Source organism: Ambystoma mexicanum, chromosome 4p (assembly GCF_040938575.1).
Source record: "Ambystoma mexicanum isolate Mex_15411 chromosome 4p, UKY_AmexF1_1, whole genome shotgun sequence".
In the NCBI taxonomy this organism is placed as follows: domain Eukaryota; kingdom Metazoa; phylum Chordata; class Amphibia; order Caudata; family Ambystomatidae; genus Ambystoma; species Ambystoma mexicanum.
Window position 1 is genome coordinate 1,165,915,383 of NC_090927.1, and position 22,484 is coordinate 1,165,937,866.

Consider the following 22,484-nt stretch of genomic DNA (forward strand, 5'->3'; position numbering starts at 1 on the left):
GCAGGACCCGAAACTGAAAGTGCGAGTCGCCAACCGCGAACCTCAGGTACTTCTTGTGCTTGGGATGGATCGGCACATGGAAGTAAGCATCCTTGAGGTCGAGTGACACCAACCAGTCCTGAAGCTGAAGGGCCTGGAGGACTTGAGAGAGAGTAACCATCTTGAACTTGTCCTTCCTGAGGAGTTTGTTCAAACCGCGCAAGTCCATGATGGGTCTCAATCCCCCGTCTTTCTTCGAAATCAAAAAATAAGGGGAATACCATCCCTTGTTCCTCTCCGCTACAGGCACCAGTTCTATGGCGCCTTTCTCCAGCAGGGCTTGAATTTCCTGCGCAAGGAGCGGATCCGGACTCTGCAAAGAGAGGTTCCCCGGTGGATTGTCGCGAGGCCTGTGCCGAAAAGGAAGACAGTAGCCGTGGGTTATGATCTCCAGAACCCACACATCTGAAGTAATGGCTTGCCACTCTACAAGATGCTGCGCCAGCCTTCCCCCAACCGGCGAACCATGGGACATGGCCTCATGACTGAGTGGGAGCGGCCGCGGCGTTACCTGAGGGCCAAGAGGCAACTGCCCGAGCGGCCTTGGCACCACGGGTACCCTGTCGTCCACCTCTGGTACCCCTGCGTTGGCCTCTTTGACTGCCAGCTCCTCTCGCTTTACTGAAGGATGAGTAATAGCGAAAGGAACCACCCCTCCACTGCTGTCCCCTAGGACGAAAAGGCGGAGGTTGGCGAACTGCAGCGCCCAACGACTTCGCTGCAGCTTTCGAGGTCTGCAACCTCTCAAGGCTCTCGTCAGCCTTGCTGCCAAAAAGGTGTTCAGCGTCAAAGGGCATGTTGAGGAGCCGAGACTGCACATCAGGAGCAAACCCCGACTTCCGCAACCACGCAAACCTGCGTATCACGGTGCTCGCCGCCATGGACCTACCGACGCATTCAGCTAAGTCCAAACCCGACTGAACGGACTCACACATGGCATCCTTACCATCCTGGACCATAGCAAGGAAACCATCCCGTTCGTCCCCTTCGGGAATATGTTCAGCCGCTAACGCAACACAGTTCCACAGAGTGTGTGTGAAACGAGACAAGGCACAAATGGAGTTGGCCGCCTGAAGCGCCATACCACTAGAAGAAAACACTTTCTTCGCCCAGCCATCAAAACGTTTGTCGTCCCTATCAGGAGGGATGGTAGGGTACGACGCCTGCTTTGCCGGGGCCGTGGCCGCCTGCACCACCAAACTCTCCGGAGTGGGGTGCCTGGTCAAGTAGCAGGGGTCGCTACTGGCTGGACGGTATTTTCTCGACAAGGATCTGCCCACCGCCGGGAGACTCTCCGGAGCAGTCCAAGCCGCCGCCACCCTTCTCTGTAAAGCCATATGGAACGGCAGTACCGGATCAGTTGGGGGACCAACATCAAGGATGTCCGTCAGATCATCCTGCACAAACTCCCCTGGGGGAGCAGACCATCCCAAGTACTCAGAAACCCTAGCCATAAGGCGCCGGTACGAGGAATCGGCATGACAGCCAGGTTCAGGCCTACAAAACTCCACCTCCGGAGAGGTGTCCAGTCCACTGGCATCATGCAGTGACTGTCTCAAATCGTCAAACTGACTATGGCCCGAGACAATTTCATCTGGAACCTGACTAGGAACCAGGCCATCAGAATCCTCATCCGCCTCTGAAATATAGTCCAGTTGGCGAAAAGAAGGCACCCGAGAGTGCTTGCTCTTAACCAGAGCCTTCCTAGGGGGTTCTCCCGTGCCACGGGGTACCTCCGACACGAAAGGCGTCGAGCGAACCGGCATCGGCGCCGACGAAATCGGCGTCGACGTCAGATGCAGCGCCTCCAGCATCGGCGGCATCGACACAGCCCTCGAGGCCGGAGCCCCGAGCGTGTCCCTCGACAACTTGAGCGTCGACGGCTTCGACGACTTCCTCGGAGCCGGAGCCTCGAGAAAGCCTGTCGACGCCCTCGACGCCTCAGACGTCGATGTCTTCCTCGAAGACCTCACAGGTGCACACGGTCTCGAACGCGTCGAGGACCGGGACCTGGAATGGGTACGTCGAGAACGAGTCCCCTTGTCCGAACGGGACCTCTCCCGTGACTCGTGCCGACCACTCTTGAGAGCGGTGTCTCTCGACCTCTCACGACCGACCCCACTCTGGGGCGCGGACGGCTGAGTACCCTGCGACTCAAGAATCGCCAGCATTTTCTTCCTGAAGGAAGCCCATTCCTCAGACGTCGCGCGGCTGGTGGGGTAAGCGACGTGCCGGGCAGAGTCCTCCGAAGAGGACCTGGAAGACGACCGGTGTCGGCGCTTCCGAGAATGCCTCAAAGAGGCTGAGGAGTGGCGAGACCGACTCCTAGAAGGAGACCCACGAGACTTCCGATGATGACGCGGAGAGTCACCCCTCGAATCATCCGTCGAAAGCCCCGCAGACTTCGACTTCCTGGGCTTGGACACCCGACCTACCGACAACTTCTTCTTACGTTCGCGTAAGGCTTTGGACGTGAGCGACTGGCAGTCGATACAGTCATCCGTGTCGTGGGCCTCCCCGAGGCACCAGAGGCAGGCGTTGTGCGAGTCCGTCACCGACATCTTGGACCCACACTCCCCGCACTTCTTGAAACCTGGATGCGGGGTCGAAGACGAAGTAGAAGACATCTTCACACGAAGGATTTACACAAAACGAACAGGTTCGAAGAACCGAGAAGAACAGAACTCCAAAGAGTCGAGGCGTGAAACGAGAATCACGAAGCAACACGTTCGCGGAAAAAACGGAACTGAGGCTACGGGCGTCGTGCGTCCTACTTATCACATCGGATGACGTCGGAGGAGGTCCTCGACGACGGCGCATCGACGTCATCGACGCAGGACGCAGACGCCGAAAAAAGTTTCCGAAGCAGCACAGCTGTGGTGATTACATGTCATAGATATGGAATACGTCGGAGGACCCAATCCCCTCGGACAACTTTTACTTGCTTTTAAGTATACACAAGTTATTTTAGAGCTGGTTACAGTTACCAGTAAAGGCTTGCTGAGTGAACCTGAACGGCGAGCTTCACTCACCGGCACCAGGAGCACTGCGGTTGCGGGTTGCTTCACTTTCCCGACTTCGACTTCTACTACTACTTTGGGCTCACTTGGGACCCACACACTTCTCCAGCACAGGTGGCTCTGGTACGACCACGTAGATTGGGGGTCTCCTTTACTCCCCAGTCCCTCGGCTTGCCTCCTGCTTCGAGCTCTAGCACTGTGGCGGCTCTGTAATGACATTGTGTATTAGCAAATAAGGCCAAAACCCAATATTTTTTGTTTTCGGGGGAGCAAACTCACAATCGGGTTAAATTAACAAAAAGCAGAGAAAAAAAGTACCAGGGACCTGGTGCTTAGGAGTTGCTTACCCCTCACTACCCTCATTCAGAGCGAGGTTGGATACAATGTTAGTCACACATACATATGGTTATATAACAGCAAAAAAATGTTTTTTGTCAATAGCACAAAAAACCAAGGGTAGAAGAGAGAGGCATACAAGCGAATAATTTTAATTCACTATCTAAAACATTAAAAAACTACAAATAAGCACATAAATCACATACAAGTCAAGTGAAAAGACACAAATAGAGAAAATGTAAAATTAGTGTCAAACAATTATATAAGGCAAGGCTCCAGGTGACAAAAAGCCTTAAGGAGAACAAACACAGGCGAGATGAAATAATACACCTTCACTTCCTGGTACAAAAATGTTGCAAAATAGCGAGAATTTAGCATTTGCTGAGATTCAAAGTGTCGACATGTTTCGGCCAATGCTCATATGGGACAGTTTCTCAAGTGTCCATATAGAATACAGTTGTAGTGGCCATCATCAGGACAAGACATTTCTTCAAACACAGCCTTATAAATGATTCGATATTGGCATCACACAGATCTAGAAAAATGCACATATATATACAATTAATCACACAGCATAGACACACTTACATATATATTGAAACTAAATGACAATGACAATGTGGCCTCTAGTATTTGGGCATACCCTATATCGGCTGATGGAATAGCCTGACATTCTTTTAAATCCTTCAATTGTGCCACATAAACAAACCAAATTCGAATACATGCTGAGCATCATGCCCAGAACGTTTTGCGATAGAAACATAACATTGTATGACATAAAAAAGTGTGTGGATCCAACCCTTACCAATAGCTACTGTATAGGGTGTGATAAAGAAAAGAGACAAACAATGACTCTTGCGCAAACAGAAATGTAGCACAGTATGATTACTTCAATAATCGTTAGGAGGATTCATAGCGTGCTCTACATGAGTGGAAGATAACAGGACATTAATTCCGTTTTGTGCCATTCTAAACCCAAAACTATTTATAATATAATTTGTGCCAGTATATAAAGTTGGACCAAGGTAACGGTAAAAACATCAAGCCAAAAAACATTGTCGGGTAAACTTATTTTCTTTTTAGCCCAGCCCGAGAAAAACTAAATGAAGGCGGACTCTAGCATAATTCCTTAAGTATTTATCATCTAAATGATGCAGAGCAATGAGAACAAGTGTGTCGCATGCGTAGACAAGTCATCTATAGTTAAAAAAACAGCAAACTTGTTTGTTACGGAGAGAAACATAACCCTTCCAAAGGACATGTCAAAAAGCGTACCTTTGTTTACACGGAACAAAGTCCCTGGCGATTTTTAGCGAGCAGCAGGCGCGATTGTATCAGCGTTGCATAATCACGTAAATCTATTGCCAAGTGAGTCCAAAGTAGTTTGACAATTAGTCAGTCAAGGTTCTGCACAAAACAAGAAGGAAACCAGTTAAACTTGGCAGCTCGATGCGAGTCGAGCGAGTAACTATGGGCGCGATGGAGAACCCACGCTTACCTTAACATACTGGAGAAAGCAAAAAGGAAAACCTCTCGTCACCGCCGCTGTGTACCAAATGGTCGGAGCGGTAGTGCGGAAGGAGAATTTAAATACGTGTATAAATCACGTGACGACAGGTAAAGACTTTGTTCTTTAAAGGTGCAGTGCGTACACCCACCTCCTACACAAGGATGCATTGAAACGCTCTTGTACAAATTTGCCAATGTTCCAGGGAGATGCATGCACAGCATGTCAAATATCCACTTCGAAGGAGTGGCAACGATGGAGGGGGTGTCATAGAGGAAAATTTTTATCTCAAAACGTCCTCTTCAAAATGTAGTGTATGCGCATGTGAAGAGGACCTACTAACACGCGATCTAATGAAACGCGGCGCTCGAATTAAAATCACGGCGTATTGGCGTCAAAATCTCACCAGCAAATGGGGTGATGGATGACACCAAGAGCCCAGGGGCCGGGGGGTCTAGCAGGTCAAGAAAGTGTGTTATCTGCGAGATTCTGACCACATCACGTGATCAGATTATTCCATTCCACCGAAGAATTGAGCCCCCGATTGACCGTGTTCAAAGTATATATTAGTCTTTGGTCAGCGCGGCTCAGAGACAGATCTCTATTTCCTCCTCTCGGTAAAGGGGATATTTTTTGAATCACAAACCATTTGAAATCCGTATAATGGTGCTTAGCTGTAATATAATGAGAGACCAAAGGTTTGTTCTCAGTTTTATTCTTCAGGCATGACCTGTGTTCACAGATTCTGAGTCGAACTGTGCGGCTAGTTTTTCCTATGTATAGTAGGTTACACAGGCATTTAATTCCGTATATAAGCCAATCTGAAGCGCAGTTGGAGAATGATCTTAAATTCCAAACTTTGGCATTCAGGTCAATAGACTTGTAATTGTCTGTTAAGTCGCAAACTGAGCAGTGGCCACATTTAAAGTGGCCCACTACTGGTGGAAGATTCCACAAAGTGGATTGTGATGAGAAAGGACGTATGGCAGGATAAGTATGGACCAACCGATCTCTAACGTTTTTTTGGCGCTTAAAGGCAAACCTAGGTTGTTTGGGGCTGAAGTCTTCCGTGGTCAAGATATGCCATTGTTGTTTAATCACTTTGCGCAAGGCATTGCTAATGGGGCTAAACGTGCTAACACATGGAATCCTGTCCTCTTTTATCGAGGGTTCGTGCTGGAGGCATCTAGCTCTGTTAGCATATTTAGCTCTTTTATATGCTCGATTGATGCATTTTTTAGGATACCCCCTAGCAGACAAACGCTGTTTCAAAGCTCTACTTTCTCTAGTAAAATCTCCGAGATCAGTGCAATTTCTTCTGAGTCTCAGGAATTGCCCAATAGGTAGATTCTCACGTAAACTCCGAGGGTGAAAGCTATTGTATCTGAGAAGGGTGTTCTTGTCAGTGGGTTTACGGAACAGGGTCGTGCTGAGAGTACCTTCTTCAGTTTTTGAAATAAGAAGATCCAGAAAAGGAATGGTGGTAGAGTTGGACGTCATAGTGAATTTAATGTATGGGTTATGATTGTTGAGCCATTCTAGGAAAACGTGCAGGCGGGGAAGATCCCCTTGCCAGATCATGAACACGTCGTCTATGTAACGGCACCATTTCAGAATATCTTTATTAAAAGGATTGGATGGATGGATGGTAGATGGATGTGTTTTCAAAATGATCCATGAATAAATTGGCCAAATCTGGCGCAAAAGTGGCCCCCATACTTGTACCATGGATTTGTTTATAGAAGGTACCTTCATATAAGAAGAAATTTTCTGTCAGGGCGATTCTAATACATTCCATAATGAATGGTGTGGGTACTTTTAGCAATGTATCAGTCCGTCGATTCAAGAACATCTCCATAATTTTCAAGCATTCTCCTTGTGGGATGCTTGTATAAAGGGACGTCACGTCCAGGGTAACTAGAAGATCGGTGGTGTTGAGGTGGATCTCAGAGACAAGATTAATCATACTGGTGGTGTCCTTTACATAGGAGTTCATGTGTAGCACAAAGGGTCTAAGGAACCTGTCTGCATAAATGGAAAGTGGCTCTAGAATCGAGTTAATGGCTGATACAATAGGTCTTCCGGGTGGAACGCATACATTTTTGTGAACCTTGGGAAGAAGATAAAATGCAGGAGTGACAGGTGATGTTTTTATGAGAAACTGATGTTCATCCTGATCAATCCATTCTTCATGTAAAGCATGGTCCATCAGGCTTTTGATTTCTTCACCGATGGAGGCTGTAGGATCATGGTTGAGTCTACGATAGAAGACGGGGTTGTTCAATTGGAGCATCACTTCTGTGGAATACAGTGTGGTATCCCAAAGAACAATGCCTCCGCCTTTATCAGCGGGTTTTATTAGAAACGTTGTGTTCTTTTGTAGAGCATCAAGAGCCAGCCGTTCACTATTGCTCAGATTGTCTCTATGATGGTTTTTATCTTTCAAAAGATGTTTTGTTTTTTCTAAGATCTTATTTTCAAATGCTAAAATGGCCGGGCTAACCATAGCATTAGAGGGAGTGAAGTGTGAAGGAGCTTTAAGGCCAGTAATACTAGGTGCTTTAGTAGAAGAAAGCCATCTTTGAAGAAGTATTTTAAACGAATCAGGCGAAAGAATTTGTGTAATTCAACCTGAGTGTCAAAGTCTTGGGCTATGGTGGTAGGGACGAAACTCAGTCCATTTTTCAGGACCGATATTTCTGCCTCAGTGAGAATATGGTTTGATAAATTAAAGATGGGAATCACCAGTTCTGGGGAGGACCCCTCCAATTGCGGGTTTGCATCCGTGGAGGCCCCTGTTGCCACTGACGTGGTTTCCTCCCTCGCCCTCGAAAAAAAGGTTGATTATTAGGGTTAGGCCCATTCGAGGTTGCTTGTTTGTTTGTTTGTTTATTATTTATAGCGCGCGCCAGACCCGAAGGTAACCGGGCGCGTTGTTCAGGGATACTTTAAACTTTACAGGTTACGCATGTTTACAAGTAGTGGTTATACATGGTAGAAATTACATAATGCAGGGCAGTAAGGAGAATATACATTGTGCATAATATATACATATAACATAATATATACAGGAAATATGCAGTAGGAAGATAGAGAGTATATAATTATGTACATAGTACGTCTGTAGAACAGTGGTTATGTTGGTGTAGGGCAGGACTATCGGTCATTTTCTTTGATCCAATTGATACAGTTAGATCTGAAGAGAGCGTAGGATTGGGGAGATCTCAAGCCGGACGGGAGGGAGTTCCAAAGCTGGGCAGCTTTGACCGGGAAGCTGTTTCCTCCGGCCGTACTTAGTTTAAATGGGGGTATCACTAACTGGTTGGAGTATGCTTCTCTGGTGGGTCTAGTGGAGATTTTTCTGTTGAATCTAACAGCTAGGTATTTGGGTGCTAGATGGTTGATACTTTTGAAAGTTAGAGAAGCTGTCTTGAGTTTGATTTTGTCCGCTGTGGAGAGCCAGTTGGATTGTCTTCTAGCCTCTGAAATATGCTCCCTTCTTGGAATTCCTAAGGCAGCTCTAAGAGCATTGTTCTGTAGTGTTTGAATCTTTTGCAACGTATGTTTATTGGCCCCTATATAGAGTGCGTTGCAGTAGTCCAATTTCGACAGCACTAATGCTCGAGCAAGGGTTAGGCAGTTGGCAGTGGATAGGTATGGTTTTGCGGCTCTAATCAGCTTGCAGGTATATGCGGTGCTGGATGCCATTGCGCTCACCTGTTTGGTTAGGGAGAGGTGGGAATCAAGGTAAAACCCTAATGTTTTTACCTCTTTTGCTACCTTGATAGTGTTACCGTCTATGACGAAGGAGGAGTATTCTTCTTTTAATCTTTTGATGTTTTGTGTGTTCCCCAGTATGATGAGTTCCGTTTTGTCATCATTCAGGCATAGCCCGTGGGTGGCCATCCATGCCTGAATGATGAGATAAATCTTATTCACCAAGGCCAAATCTTGTTCATAATCCCCTGAGAGTGGTATGAGAATCTGAGTGTCATCCGCATAGTTAGTGTAGGTGACACCCAGATTATCTAGATCATCGAACAAGGGCTTCGTGAAGATGTTGTACATAGTGGGGGAGACACAAGAACCTTGTGGGACTCCACATGTGATGGATACAGGGTCAGCAGCAGCAGAAGTAGAGAAGACTCTCATAGTTCTACCGGTTAGGAATGATTTGATCCATGCGATGGCATGTGTGGAGAAGTGGGCAGCTGTTTCTAGGTGGGTGCAAAGCACATCATGATCCACCAGGTCGAAGGCTGCAGAGAGGTCCAGTAAGAGGAGTAGGGCCATCTTTCCGGAGTCTCTCAGCTCATCGACCTGAGTTTTAAGATCGATGAGCGCGGTTTCAGTTCCATGCTGAGGTCTGAAACCGGATTGTCTTGTGCCTAGAAGGTGGTGCAGCTCCAGATGTTTTTGGATCTGCAGGTAGGCTACCCTGTCTAGGATTTTTAATAGGAAGGGTACCGTTGTGATAGGCCTGTAGTTAGTCGGGATGGATGGGTCCAATGTTTGTTTTTTTAGGAGGGGGAGGACCCAAGATTGCTTGAGGTTATCTGGTATAGTGCCTGAAGCAAAGGAGGCATTAATAAGCTTAGAAATGAATGGGGAGAGGTCTCTGGCCGCGTCTTTTATTAGTTGGGCTGGGCATAGGTCGCCTCGGCAATTGGATGGCTTGAGTGAAAGTATTATCTTTTCGGTTTCAAGTATAGTTACTTTCGAGAAGTTAAATTTATGGTCTGGTTCAGTGCTGGTTGGTGGTTTGCCTCTTAGGTTGGTTGAGGGTGGAATATTCTGTTTCTTTATCTCAATTTTTGTTTGGAGTGTGGCAATTTTGTCATTTAGTGCTTTTTGGATGTTCGAGCACCATATTTTATTTTTGTCACAGTTATCCTGGACAGGAATGGGGTTTTCTAGTTCCTTTAGTATAAGGAATAGTTCTTTCGTTCCAGATTTGGCCTGCAGTATTCTGTTGTTGAAGTTCTCTCTTTTTGCTTTCTTTATTTCATTTTTGTAAATCTTGGAGGCATTGATGAGTGCAATTTTATTTGTCTCAGTTGGGGTTAGTCGCCAGGCAGATTCGCATTTGCGTTTTTCAAGTCTTAGAGATTTGAGGTGAGGAGTAAACCAGGTGTTTAGGTGGGCTCTGGGCTTACTCTTTCTAAGTTTCAGTGGGGCAATAGTATCTAGAGCTGTAGCCATGGAAGAGTTGAATTCATTTACTAGTGATGAGGTGTCCAATAAGTCAGGTAGAGAGTTTAGTCTGGGGAGGATGAGTGGTAGCAGTTTTTCTGTAGTTATAAGTTTTTTGTTTCTGGTTGGCAAGGGGGGAGCCAGAGCAATTTCAATAGGTAGGGCCAAGTTAACATTTAGGAGGAAAGTTATCAGTGCATGATCTGTCCAGATTTGTGGGGTGATATCGACAATCGTTGTATTGCAGTTATAGTCAGCGACCCAGTCAAGTATCCGGCCTTTTTCGTGTGTGGGTTGTAGGATTTTTTGGGAGAAGCCTAGTTCTGAGATGACATTAGTGACATTAGTTGCTTGCAGGTCTTTAGGGTCATTGTAGCCTAGGTTTAGGTCTCCTAGAAGGATAGCTTGGGATGAAGTTTTTAGGTTGTTTGAGAGGATCGTGGAAATGTCCTCCTCGAACGTGCCAATAGGGCCTGGTGGTCTATAGATAAGGTGAATAGTAATAGTTTGAGAGGGAGATGCGAGGAGTTTAGCAGTTAATGATTCGCAGGAGTTAGTCGATGAACTTGGTTCAATTTTTAGGGTGAGATTATTTTTAGCAATAATAGCTATGCCACCTCCTCGAGAGTTGATTCTATCTCTCTGAGTATGGTGTAATTATGGGGTAAGGCAAGCATTAGGGCAGGTCCTGCAGCTTGGTGCAGCCAAGTTTCTGTTATGGCGAGGATGTCATAGTCTCCTATTTGAATGAGATCCGCAATTTCGGTAGCGTGTGCTATTAGTGACCTGGCATTAATAAGAGCGCACTTCAGTTGGATGTTCGGCTTTGCTGTGGCCTGGGTGGCATTACTTTTCTTTTTAGGTATGCTATTATTAGCATTGGGCTGCTTATTTGGGCGGTTATTGCGATGGAGGTCAATCTTTATAGGAGGAGTGTTTCGGATGTTAGTGTTACTTCTATTGCAAGAGGTATTGAGTCTAGCTAATGGTTCGTAAATTCTAGGTAATCTTGAACGTAGTTTTGCGTTTCTACTTGCAATGTCACAGGGGAGGTATGTTAGCGATTGGTGGGTAATAAGCGAGTGTGAGGATTGATGGCTGGGCTCTAAGGGGGGAGTTAAGAGTCCTTCATCCACGGACGGTATGCCCTGTAGTGTAGGCCTCGGTTGGTGGTTTACTTTTGGCATTGTGGTCCAAAAGGCTGACAGGTAAATAAAAGTTAGTATCATTGTGACCTGGTTTTAGGCGCGAGCAGTTGGTTTGCAAGAGTCAGGTACCTCTAGGCTAGACAGGGCAATCATATGTAGGCTAAGTGCAATCAGTGACAGGGTAGATGCAATCAGAGACAGGCTAAATGCAGTCAGAGACAGCCTAGATGCAAACAGAGACAGGGTAGATGCAATAAGAGATAGGCTAAATGCAGTCAGAGACAGGCTAGATGCAAACAGAGACAGGGTAGATGCAATCAGAGACAGGCTAAATGCAGTCAGAGACAGGCTAGATGCAATCAGAGACAGGGTAGATGCAATCAGAGACAGGGTAGATGCAGTCAGAGACAGGCTAGATGCAAACAGAGACAGGGTAGATGCAATCAGAGATAGGCTAAATGCAGTCAGAGACAGGCTAGATGCAAACAGAGACAGGGTAGATGCAGTCAGAGACAGGCTAGATGCAAACAGAGACAGGCTAAATACAATCAGAGACAGGCTAAATGCAGTCAGAGACAGGCTAAATGCAGTCAGAGACAGGCTAAATGCAAATCTGGGTGCAGGGTGCCTCTAGGCTAGTCAGAGCAACCATATGTAGGCTAAATGCGATTATAGATAGGCAAAAGCAATCAAAGGAGAGGCTAAATGCAGAACTTGTACTGCGCCTGGCTCTGTAAAGGCATGGTTGTGGTGGTCGGGCTGTGTGGGCATAAGCAGGACCATAGTGTATGTGGAGAGGGCCTTGGTCACATATTAATGCGTATGGGCAGAATCAGACTGCTGTGGCTGTCAAGAGGAGTAAAAGTACCTTGTGTGAAGAGAGCCAGGGGGTCTGGCAGACGGCAGCCACGGCACCGAACAGGCACAAAACAGGTGCTGGCCTTGCCTCTCATGGGCCTTGGAATGAGCGGGGTTGTCCGAGTCGCTACTTGACGTGGTATTGGAAGTGTTTGAGAAACTCACATATTTATTCCTCGGGCGGCCTGTCGTTCTATTTCTGCTTTGTGCCTGTTTGTTTTGATCCTCATAAAAAGAGGCCACCAAATATGGGTACGTGATAGTTTCCTTATAGTTTTCCGTATCTTTTTTATATTTCCAAATTTTTTTATCTAGAGTGAACTTTTTAAATTTCACTATTTCTTCTTCAATTTTAGTGAGTTTTTCTTTAATGTCTTTTATGAGGTTGTCACCTTTCATCTTATTTTCAAGAGTTTCAATTTCCAGTTTTTGTTTGGTGGACTCTTCTACCGAGGTATCGATGATCAAAATCAAATAGTCACGTGAGCATTTATTGCCAATAGCGCTAAATTGTCCTTTAAATTTGGTATTGTCTAAAAATACCCTTGGGATATTTTTGACTTGTAATCCTTCGCGTATTATGCCTGCTTTTAAATAGGCTAGCATCATCTGTCCGTGAGATTCTGTACGGATCAGTTTTTTCTTTTTTTGTAACAATAGATCCAGATCGTCAGTATTGGCGACTGGAAAGGCATTGATTGTATCTGTGGCCACTACCGTGGGTAAAGTCATCAGTCTCTGGTAATGTTCTTCAGAGAATGTCAAAATATTGACGCTATCCATCTTGATCTTAGACACTGCGTACCATGTGTGTCTCTCTCAAGCATAGATAAATAGCCTATCAATGAGGCCTTCCAGCCAAGGGCTGTCCAAAAAGTGTATTAGCAAATAAGGCCAAAACCCAATATTTTTGTTTTCGGGGGAGCAAACTCACAATCGGGTTAAATTAACAAAAAGCAGAGAAAAAAAGTACCAGGGACCTGGTGCTTAGGAGTTGCTTACCCCTCACTACCCTCATTCAGAGCGAGGTTGGATACAATGTTAGTCACACATACATATGGTTATATAACAGCAAAAAAAATGTTTTTTGTCAATAGCACAAAAAACCAAGGGTAGAAGAGAGAGAGGCATACAAGCGAATAATTTTAATTCACAATCTAAAACATTAAAAAACTACAAATAAGCACATCAATCACATACAAGTCAAGTGAAAAGACACAAATAGAGAAAATGTAAAATTAGTGTCAAACAATTATATAAGGCAAGGCTCCAGGTGACAAAAAGCCTTAAGGAGAACAAACACAGGCGAGATGAAATAATACACCTTCACTTCCTGGTACAAAAATGTTGCAAAATAGCGAGAATTTAGCATTTGCTGAGATTCAAAGTGTCGACATGTTTCGGCCAATGCTCATATGGGACAGTTTCTCAAGTGTCCATATAGAATACAGTTGTAGTGGCCATCATCAGGACAAGACATTTCTTCAAACACAGCCTTATAAATGATTCGATATTGGCATCACACAGATCTAGAAAAATGCACATATATATATACAATTAATCACACAGCATAGACACACTTACATATATATTGAAACTAAATGACAATGACAATGTGGCCTCTAGTATTTGGACATACCCTATATCGGCTGATGGAATAGCCTGACATTCTTTTAAATCCTTCAATTGTGCCACATAAACAAACCAAATTCGAATACATGCTGAGCATCATGCCCAGAACGTTTTGCGATAGAAACATAACATTGTATGACATAAAAAAGTGTGTGGATCCAACCCTTACCAATAGCTACTGTATAGGGTGTGATAAAGAAAAGAGACAAACAATGACTCTTGCGCAAACAGAAATGTAGCACAGTATGATTACTTCAATAATCGTTAGGAGGATTCATAGCGTGCTCTACATGAGTGGAAGATAACAGGACATTAATTCCGTTTTGTGCCATTCTAAACCCAAAACTATTTATAATATAATTTGTGCCAGTATATAAAGTTGGACCAAGGTAACGGTAAAAACATCAAGCCAAAAAACATTGTCGGGTAAACTTATTTTCTTTTTAGCCCAGCCCGAGAAAAACTAAATGAAGGCGGACTCTAGCATAATTCCTTAAGTATTTATCATCTAAATGATGCAGAGCAATGAGAACAAGTGTGTCGCATGCGTAGACAAGTCATCTATAGTTAAAAAAACAGCAAACTTGTTTGTTACGGAGAGAAACATAACCCTTCCAAAGGACATGTCAAAAAGCGTACCTTTGTTTACACGGAACAAAGTCCCTGGCGATTTTTAGCGAGCAGCAGGCGCGATTGTATCAGCGTTGCATAATCACGTAAATCTATTGCCAAAATTGATAAATAGTTTTGGGTTTAGAATGGCACAAAACGGAATTAATGTCCTGTTATCTTCCACTCATGTAGAGCACGCTATGAATCCTCCTAACGATTATTGAAGTAATCATACTGTGCTACATTTCTGTTTGCGCAAGAGTCATTGTTTGTCTCTTTTCTTTATCACACCCTATACAGTAGCTATTGGTAAGGGTTGGATCCACACACTTTTTTATGTCATACAATGTTATGTTTCTATCGCAAAACGTTCTGGGCATGATGCTCAGCATGTATTCGAATTTGGTTTGTTTATGTGGCACAATTGAAGGATTTAAAAGAATGTCAGGCTATTCCATCAGCCGATATAGGGTATGTCCAAATACTAGAGGCCACATTGTCATTGTCATTTAGTTTCAATATATATGTAAGTGTGTCTATGCTGTGTGATTAATTGTATATATATGTGCATTTTTCTAGATCTGTGTGATGCCAATATCGAATCATTTATAAGGCTGTGTTTGAAGAAATGTCTTGTCCTGATGATGGCCACTACAACTGTATTCTATATGGACACTTGAGAAACTGTCCCATATGAGCATTGGCCGAAACATGTCGACACTTTGAATCTCAGCAAATGCTAAATTCTCGCTATTTTGCAACATTTTTGTACCAGGAAGTGAAGATGTACTATTTCATCTCGCCTGTGTTTGTTCTCCTTAAGGCTTTTTGTCACCTGGAGCCTTGCCTTATATAATTGTTTGACACTAATTTTACATTTTCTCTATTTGTGTCTTTTCACTTGACTTGTATGTGATTGATGTGCTTATTTGTAGTTTTTTAATGTTTTAGATTGTGAATTAAAATTATTCGCTTGTATGCCTCTCTCTCTTCTACCCTTGGTTTTTTGTGCTATTGACAAAAAAAAATTTTTTTGCTGTTATATAACCATATGTATGTGTGACTAACATTGTATCCAACCTCGCTCTGAATGAGGGTAGTGAGGGGTAAGCAACTCCTAAGCACCAGGTCCCTGGTACTTTTTTTCTCGGCTCTGTAATGACAGCCACATGGCGAAAACCTTACTCTCAGCACGCCTTCCTCAGTGAAGCCATTGCAATACACGTTTTGAGTACATAGCACCTTCTGGGAACTGAAATCTGCTGTCTCCATGTTCCGGTATCCCATCTGGGCTCCCACTTCCTCCTGAATTGCCAGTCTCGTGTTTCTCCTCTGCTACTACTACTGCCAGCCTACCAACTCCTACTCCAGTTCCTTCCTCCTCTCATTTCCTGCTCCTGCCTTTTATTCTTCACAGGTTTGGCAATTGGCTTCCGGTGTGAGCCACTAATCTCAACTGCCTGACTCCTGCAATGACTGTTAGGCTTAATTGCCAGACTACTGCATCTACATACTTCTTCAGTCCTCTTCGTATTCTCTGTCCCACTAGGATTCTGGGACATGTAGTTTGTTTCTGTAAAGTTAAGTTTTTCGACTTCTTGAGTATTTATAAGCATACACTTAATTCCCCTAGTAATTTTAACAGAGGCGTTGTAGGTTTTGGCATTTAGAAGGGCATTTAATTTTAGAAAACAAAAAAAAAAAGTGATTTTTTGTTTTCAGAGAATGGCATAGTATGCTCAACACCCAGCATCTTTTGTGAGCTGGTCGCAGCCATCATACTAGCATTTTGCACACACAGCACTTTACGTGGGTCACCATGCCACCCCGAGGTATTCCTTTATGGTGTACAAGTATTGCTAGGGTGGGTGCCCAGAATGAAAGACAAGGTATTCCGGTTGGCCACATAATTCTTGTTCATACCAGCAGTACACAAAGATATAGTATCAGGAACAACACTCAATACATTTAGAAGCAGAACTCGTGAGGAAGTACATGGTAATCTTGTATTGGACAGATGAAGAGGGTAAAGAATAGTGCATGGTCCTCTGTATTGATTAGACATTAAGACTTACAGACTTGACTACCAGTGGCCCCCATGATTTAGGGTTGTTGAAGGTAGTAGGGGTGGTCTGCATAAAAGTCAAGGAAATGGCACCTTTGCCCCGGGTTTAACAGTACCCACTATCACATGAAGCAGATGAGGGTATATTTGACACAATCCTCGCACTGTGGCAACAGGGCAAAATGAAAATGTCAGAATCCCCAAGTAACGCGGCCATCTACCGTGTTAAGAAATCAAAAGGTGGGGTGTCGAAATTCGTTCCACACCTCTGCCCCTTGAACAACGTAGTGGAGGCAGAGTTTCCTCTCGTATCAAACCAAGCCACAATATTATGTAATATAGCTACAGAAGCGACATGCTTCATAGTCATTGATTTGAAGAATACATTTTCCATCCCATTGCATCCAGAGTCACAGTATTTCACGGCATTCACTTATCGCATGACGAGGTTCCAACATACACGTTTACCAGAAGGGTACTGATAGTCACCTAGTGTGTTCAATCAGCTGATCCAGATGCACCTTAGCAACTTGCAAATGCACAGCATCAAGTATGTGGAGGACCTCCTGGGGTGCAGCACAACGGAGGACCAATGCAGGAAAGATTCAGTTACACTTCTGACATTGCAAGCGAGAATGGGGTACAAAGGTAGACAAGGGGAAACTGCAGTACTGTCAAAAAGAACTAGTGTACATAGGACAGACAATATTAGACAACAGAGAGCAGAAGCGATACACAGCACACCACAGCCACGCACGGTCAAGCAGATGCAGCAGTTCTTAGGCCTGGGCAATTATTGCACGGCCTGGGTCTGTGATTATTCCACGTTTAAAAGAAGCACAGAAGGTAAAAGGCCCCATTAAATGGACATCTGAAATGAATGAGTCATTTGCCGAACTGAAGGAAGCGTTTGCGCACACACACACCAGTTTTAGCAACCCCAAACTGAAAAGAAAAATGTATGGCACAGTGTTGATGGCTGTCCTCACTCAAAAGAAGCCACAGGGACACAAGCCCCTGGCCTACTACAGTGGTCTCCTAGGCCCAGTAATGCAAGGTGACTTCCCATGCGAACATGCACTTGCCGCAGCAGCATTCGCTATTGAGAAATCATCAACAGTAACAATGGGCTACGCAGTCACGCTCTATGCGGAACGTTCCGTTTTTGTGATGCTAGAAAAATCAAAGTCCCCGTTGACAACTCAGAGAGCGTCAGGGTACAAAGTAATTTTGTCCAATCCAGCAATTGAGTTAGGGAGGTGTCGGTGGTCAACCCAGCAACATTCAAAGCACAACTGGCAGAGGTAGGGGCGTATGTGTACAACAGGATGGGGGGCAACCACAAGGTTAATAAAGAACCCATAGGAGGAAGAGAAATGCTCTTGGTTGATGGGTCATCAATAGGTTCAAGCATGGGTTGTCAGCGTGTGATGGTTTGTTATCACGAAGGAGAATTTCAGGTATGGGCTCAGATGAGGTTGCCCTACACTATTCAGCACAGCCATCTGAACTGACAGCCCTGATAATGGCTCTGAACATGTCAGAATGGCATGCAGACAGCATTTTTTCATATTCAGCCTACGTCACATACACAGTTTATTCAGGATTGGCTGGCTGGGAAAGCAGGGGGTTCCAGAGGAGCAATGGCTCCCCCATAAAACATACAAAGCTATTGTCCCGTTCAATAGAGGTATTGCCCCTCCCAGCAGAACTGTCAATAATAAAATGTGCTGCCGATATCAGCAGCACAGATTTAATTCACAAGGCAAGGATCGGGCCGACTCTACAGCAAAAGAAGCAACATATTTACCATTACACACACCACGGTTCATGCCTTCTAAAAAGGATCAAGCGCCTTTGATGGCATTGCTACAAAGGCAGCACCCTACACTCACAGAGTCATTTAACAAATTGCACCTTTGTCCAAGTGAGAGTTGCAGGGAGGCGCACCCCAACAAGAACAGAAGTTATGGAAAAAGAAAGGATGCTCACTGTTACCTACAGACCTGGTGTGGAGACAGAATAGTACAGGAAAGCTGGTAATGCCCCTGAGGCTGCTCCAAACACCCCTGAATCAGCTGCATTACCCATCACTTGTCAAAAGAGCATATAGCTGCAGAGATTAATGAACAATACGTTCTAATGTAAATTATACGGACGTTAACTCTGTATGTAAGTATAAGCACAAACTGTAACAAGCACCACAATGCCCACAGGCTGCTGTGCGCTCAACAAATGCGAATAAATAAATGAACAATGGTTCATGCCTAACTTGGAAGAACTGGTAATTAAGTTTGGAAATAATTGTGTGACATTGTTACGCTCACCTGGTATCCACAGGGACGCCACCCAGCCGGGTTACTCGCTGGTATGCTTCTCAGCTTTGCCCTGATGTGGTCTGCGGGGAAGGTTCTGCCTGAAAATACAGGAGGACTGTGTTCAAGACTGACTGACTGGGGTAAGTATCCTCCCTCCACTCCCGTATGATTTCAGTCCCTCTGGCGCCCTCTCCTCACCTTGTGGTAGAATTAGGCGTGCTCTCCGTCCTGCCTTCTTTGCAGGGGCGCGTTGTCGTTCATGGGCGAGTGCAGTCCAGTTACTTCACTGACGCCGGCCCATTTGATATTGTTCAGGTAGGTCTTATTGCTGTTCTTTAGTTTTGTTGCTATCCTGCATGACTTTCTTTGTTTAAAATGTCTCTTTTTTTCTCCCTTAGGTATGCAGAGCTTCAGCGCGGCAAACTGGCTTGGTTGAGCCCCCCTGGTAAATGATGGCGCATTAAGAGTGCTATGATGCGTTAAATAAGCGCTATGCACAGTGCTGCAAAGTCTTGCCTTTGCTAACCTGTGTTTTCCTTCCTTGTAGGTCGCGGTGTTCTTCGGCGCGAGTGGAATGTCCTGAGTGGTGCCAGCTGAGAGGCGACCAGACAGGTAAGCCTTTTGAGCAGTTCGTAATTTGTAAATGTCTCTACTGTTTTCTTTAATGTTGCCTCTATCTTCCTCTTTCAGGTCGTTCTGTCCGAAGGCGTGCAGATTTGAGGAAGCTGTTCTCAGTAGCTGCGAGTGTTTAAAGATGAAGACTGCAGGTAAGATGCTGCTGCTAATGATGTTCCTTTTGTCTCCTTGCAGGTTCTGCTTCTCGGAGGTTCGAGGGTATAGCTGGACACGGTGAGCGTCACGTTGCAAGCTGCAAAGTAACGCGAAGCGTGTTGTCTTGCTCGGGTGTGGTTTAAATAGCCCAACAAAATAGTCCAGGTAAAGTAGTCCCTAGGCTACCACACCCAAAACACTAGACCGCATAGCTTGCTTCTTAGGAACCAAGCTATGTGGATGCCTCCATGTTGGCTGACAATACAATAAAGTAGTTCCCAAGCACATTGTTTTTCATGGTGTATGAGCCTGGCGCCATAGGCGCCAGGACTGGCCCCATGAGGGCTTTTGAAGAGGATGCCAGGCTCTAGAGGCCCGAGTCCTGACTCCACCTGGCCAATGGGTTTGCCAGAGGGGGTTTTGGGTGAGGGTCGTGACAGACATGCCAGAAATGTACAGCTGGGCACACACTTAAAAACTATTAAGGCAACATTAACACACCTGGAGGGCCTCTTCCGGCATTTGCATATTGACTGTCGATATGCAGGATCGGTGTAGCTCTTATAGGTACATGACTATCATAGCATGTCCTCTCTAATGTCGGCTTGAGGCTGGCCCATGTGCTCCTAATGATGCAAAATCTGCTGCAAAATTTTTGGTCCGTGAAGTATGTGATGTGTTGAAGTCCAACAACGGACAATACTTTGCAATGTTCTTTTTGAGGCGGTAACGTCCTTACTCTGCATCAAGCAAAAACAGAGTTCTGCGTATCATCCTGATGCCAACAGAGTTGTTGAGCACCACAATGGCCTGCTTAAAGAGCGCCTTGCCAAGCAGTAAGCAACACTTCGCAAGAATTGTCTCTATTGTCTTCCGCTCACTTTATTTGCACTATGCAATTCCCCTGGCACGGATCTTCATTTCTTATTGCACAAAATTGTCACTGGCATTAGAATGCATGTGCCTCTCACTCCTGCAGGTACAATGTTGGACGCTAACAGCTCTGCCCAACTACTTGGAGATGAATGTAAAGTATATTTAAGTGAGCTCACAAAATCTCTCAGCCAGTTGCAACCACGTCAAGGCAGGCCTGCCAACCTGGCATCAAGCACAGATACTCCAACTACACAAAAAGAAGAGACATTCACAGCACAAGCTCCCCTTTACCTTGGCGAAAAGATCCCCATCAGGAATTTCACAAGATCTTGAAAAGGGCCATGTTTCACCAGACCCTTCAGTGACACGTACTGCACCCCGAGAGCCATGAAGGTAGCAGAGAGGTGCCCATGGATTCATCTTTCAGACATCTGCCGGGACAAGACCGGCGCTCCCATTACAGGAGAAGAGAGGGGGGGCCGATTGATGGGAAGTATACAACTGTCCATGACATTTTTCTCTTTCCTCTGCCTGTATAGCAAACCTGCGAGCAGGCGGAAAGAGTTGTGCCAAGTGGAAGTGGCAGGAGGAGAAAGGATACTACAAGCTGTGTTTTTGTAGTGTAATGTTCTTGTCTTTTGTTTTTATGTTTATTTGGTTTCTAGTTTAAAGGGGACAGTTTACCCCTATTAGGAGTCATAATGCAGGAGTAAGCACCAAGTGAGATGTATTTAATTCTGAAATATTCACGATAGCATTAGGGGCAGCCACAGCACTGCATCTGGCAATATATGGTATGATGAAATGAGACGGGTGGAGCGCGAGAGGGCCAATGACACGTTGTATGTGCTCTCTAATTCCACACGTTACAGGGACGCACAAGATCCTTCTCCCTCAAAAGTGTCAGCAGGAGAGGGGGGTGTTGATGCATTTATCATTGTGTAAGACAAGGGGATTATTTCAAGGAAACTCGGTTACTGTCCAATGGATAGATGAGGGGTAGGAAGTATATGCCGACAATTACATGAAACTCACAAGAGTGATAAAAAAAAGAGGCCACAAAACATTATATTAGAATATGTGACAGAAGGGAGCGAGAAGTGGGGAGCAACTGTTCACAACGAGAGCAGATTAAGTGTCACAATGAGAGAGGGCACATCATTCCATGTTGCCATACAAGCTATTGATGCGCAGTGAGGGCTCTGCCTTCCATGATGCGGCATGGGAGGGGGGAATGTTGCAACATATGGGAAAAGGATTGGTACGGTTTGGAAAAGATGTAGTGAGAAAAATGAATACCAGTTGTCTGACAAGTTTGGGACAAACATGTTCACGCTCGAACGTGGATTGATGAGAAAAAACAACCTCTGAACATAAAAGGAACTCGCACACTTTTCTTTGTGTTTCATATCCACTGGCTCAATATATTTGGGTACAAATACTGGATGCAACAAGGTGATAAGTATCCCGTTGCGAGGATCGGGACTGCAGTTGTTATGGATAGATGGTCGGGATGCGGCACACAGGCATACCCCCCCCCAGCTCCTCCAGATGGGGGAGGCACGTGTTCCCTCAGCACACTACACAGCCCTGCCCTGGTGGTGTCCCATTCAGAACTCATTCTGTTCAAGAATCATCCTGCACTATTGAATAAAGATTTACACACTAATAAAACATTCAGCGGGGAGGTACATACACGACCAGCCCGATCCTTGAACTTGAAGTTAATTCGCAGGGACAGCAATTACTGGTCCCAAAAATCTTCAGACAAACCTGCTGCTATTGCATCTGAATACATGTTGTTCAATAAAGCATCAACCTTTTTGCATCCCTATTGTTTCTGGGTGTCCAAACAGCAGCCAACGCCAAATAGCTGCAAATAACCCGTTATGAAGTATTACAATTGGCGAATTCAACAGAGAAAGGACTAAATGCTGTGAGGGAAGAGCTGAGGGTGGTTAGATTAGCTGCCCTCCAGAACAGGTACATATTGGATTTGTTAACAGCAATGGAGGATGAGGATGTAAGAAGATAGGAAGCAGCTACTGTGCGTTCCTGTCTGCAAATGGCGCAGCAAACAGAAATTTGACTGAGGCTATCGAGGAGCTA